Source organism: Lygodium microphyllum, unplaced genomic scaffold (assembly GCF_053477565.2).
Source record: "Lygodium microphyllum isolate KBCC unplaced genomic scaffold, Lygodium_microphyllum_v1.1.10 scaffold_124, whole genome shotgun sequence".
Taxonomy (NCBI): Eukaryota; Viridiplantae; Streptophyta; class Polypodiopsida; order Schizaeales; family Lygodiaceae; genus Lygodium; species Lygodium microphyllum.
Window position 1 is genome coordinate 70,001 of NW_028229607.1, and position 3,207 is coordinate 73,207.

Below are 3,207 nucleotides of genomic sequence, written 5' to 3' on the forward strand. Positions count from 1 at the left end.
CGTGGAGGGAGCGGGGTTTTTCGAGGTGGGGTGCGGGGGGGGCGTCGTGGGGGGGTGCGGTGGGGTGGGGGGGTGCGCCGTGTCGTGGGGGGTGACGCGGGGTGGGGTGGGTCGAGCGGGGTTTTCGGAGGCGTGGAGGGAGCGGGGTTTTTCGAGGTGGGGTGCGGGGGGGGCGTCGTGGGGGGGTGCGGTGGGGTGGGGGGGTGCGCCGTGTCGTGGGGGGTGACGCGGGGTGGGGTGGGTCGAGCGGGGTTTTCGGAGGCGTGGCGGGGTGCTGTGGAGGGAGCGGGGTTTTTCGAGGTGGGGTGCGGGGGTGCGCCGTGTCGTGGGGGGGGTGACGCGGGGTGGGGTGGGTCGAGCGGGGTTTTCGGAGGCGTGGAGGGAGCGGGGTTTTTCGAGGTGGGTGCGGGGGGGGGCGTTGTGGGGGGGTGCGCCGTGTCGTGGCGGGTGACGCGGGGTGGGGTGGGTCGAGCGGGGTTTTCGGAGTCGTGGCGGGGTGCTGTGGAGGGAGCGGGGTTTTTCGAGGTGGGGTGCGGGGGGGCGTCGTGGGGGGGTGCGCCGTGTCGTGGGGGGGTGACGCGGGTCGAGCGGGGTTTCGGAGGCGTGGTGGTGTGGCGTGGAGGCAGCGGGGTTTTTCGAGGTGGGGTGCGGGGGGGGCGTCGTGGGGGGGTGCGGTGGGGTGGGGGGGTGCGCCGTGTCGTGGGGGGGTGACGCGGGGTCGGGTGGGTCGAGCGGGGTTTTTGGAGGAGAGGTGGGGTGCTGTGGATGGAGCGCGGTTTTTCGAGGTGGGGTGGGGGGGGGGGCGTCGTGGGGGGGTGCGGCGGGGTGGGGGGTGCGCCGTGACGCGGGGTGGGGTGGGTCGAGCGCGGTTTTTTGGAGGCGTGGCGGGGTGGTGTGGAGGGAGCGGGGTTTTTCGAGGTGGGGTGCGGGGGGGGGCCTCGTGGGGGGGTGCGCCGTGTCATGGGGGAGTGACGCGGGGTTGGGGTGGTCAAGCGGGGTTTTTGGAGGAGAGGTGGGGTTTAGGGTGGAGGGAGCGGGGTTTTTCGAGGTGGGGTGCGGGGGGGCGTCGTGGGGGGTGACGCGGGGTGGGGGTGGTCGAGCGGGGTTTTTGGAGGAGGGGGGGTGCTGTGGAGGGAGCGCGGTTTTTCGAGGTGGGGTGCGGGGGGGCGTCGTGGGGGGGTGCGGTGGGGTGGGGGGGTGCGCCGTGTCGTGGGGGGGTGACGCGGGGTGGGGTGGGTCGAGCGGGGTTTTTGGAGGAGAGGTGGGGTGCTGTGGATGGAGCGCGGTTTTTCGAGGTGGGGTGGGGGGGGGGGCGTCGTGGGGGGGTGCGGTGGGGTGGGGGGTGCGCCGTGACGCGGGGTGGGGTGGGTCGAGCGCGGTTTTTTGGAGGCGTGGCGGGGTGGTGTGGAGGGAGCGGGGTTTTTCGAGGTGGGGTGCGGGGGGGGGGGGCGTCGTGGGGGGGTGCGCCGTGTCGTGGGGGGGAGACGCGGGGTGGGGTGGGTCGAGCGGGGTTTTCGGAGGCGTGGTGGTAAGGCGTGGAGGGAGCGGGGTTTTTCGAGGTGGGGTGCGGGGGGGGGCGTCGTGGGGGGGTGCGGTGGGGTGGGGGGGTGCGCCGTGTCGTGGGGGGGTGACGCGGGGTGGGGTGGGTCGAGCGGGGTTTTTCGAGGTGGGGTGCGGGGGGGGGGGGGGGGGGGGGGGGGGATATGCTCCGCGTCGTGGGGGGGTGCGCCGTGTCCTGGGGGAGTGACGCGGGGTTGGGTGGGTCGAGTGGGGTTTTTCGAGGTGGGGTGCGGGGGGGGGGGGGATATGCGCCGCGTCGTGGGGGGGTGCGGTGGGGTGTGGGGGGTGTGCCGTGTCGTGGGGGGCTGACGCGAGGTGGGGTGGGTCGAGCGGGGTTTTCGGAGGTGCGGTGTGGGGGGTGTGCCGTGTCGTGGGGGACTGACGCGAGGTGGGGTGGGTCGAGCGGGGTTTTCGGAGGCGTGGTGGGGTGGTATGGAGGGAGCGGGGTTTTTCGAGGTGGGGTGCGGGGCGCGTGGTGGGGTGGTATGGAGGGAGCGGGGTTTTTCGAGGTGGGGTGCGGGGCGGCGTCGTTGGGGGGTGCGGTGGGGTGGGGGGTGCGCCATGTCGTGGGGGGGTGACGCGGGGTGGGGTGGGTCGAGCGGGGTTTTCGGAGGCATTTGTGGTGTGGCGTGGAGGGAGCGGGGTTTTTCGAGGTGGGGTGCGGGGGTGGGGGGGGGGGCGTCGTGGGGGGGTGCGGTGGGGTGGGGGGGTGTGCCGTGTCATGGGGGAGTGACGCGGGGTTGGGTGGGTCGAGCGGGGTTTTTCGACGTGGGGTGAGGGGGGGTGGGGAGGTGCGCCGTGTCGTGGGGGGGTGCGGTGGGGTGTGGGGGGTGTGCCGTGTCGTGGGGGGGCTCGCGCGAGGTGGGGTGGGTCGAGCGTGGTTTTCGGAGGCGTGGTGGGGTGGTGTGGAGGGAGCGGGGTTTCTGGAGGTGGGGTGCGGGGGGCATCGTGGGGGGGTGCGGTGGGGTGGAGGGTGCGCCGTGTCGTGGGGGAGTGAGGCGGGGCACGGTGGGTCGAGCCTGGTTTTTGGAGGAGTGGTGGGGTGCTGTGGATGGAGCGGGGTTTTTCGAGGTGGGGTGGGGGGGAGGCGCCGCGTCGTAGGGGGGTGCGGTGGGGTGGGGTGGGGGGGTGTGCCGTGTCGTGGGGGGTGACGCGGGGTGTCGCGATGCCCCCTCCCCCCCACCATGCCCCGACATGACGCGACGCGCCCCCTCCCCAACATAACATGACAACCCCCCTCCCCCCCCCATGACATCCCCCCACCCCCCATGACACGACACGACGCGATGCGCCCCCCCCATGACGTCCCCCCCTCAAAAATTCGCCTCCCCCCTCAACACACACCACCCCCCCCCCTCCCCCCCCTCAAAAATTCGGCCCCCCCATGACATCCCCCCCAGCCCCCATGACACGACGCGACGCGACGCGCCCCGCCATGACACGACACGACACGACGCGCCCCCCCCTTCCCCCCTCAACACACACCACACCATGTCGCGACGTGCCGCGCCCCCCCTCCCCCCCCCCCCCCCATGACATCCCCACCCCAGCCCCCCCACCCACGACACGACATGATGCGATGCGCCCCCCCCCCCCCCCCATGACATGACACGATGCGACGCGCCCCCCCCCCCCCATGACATCCCC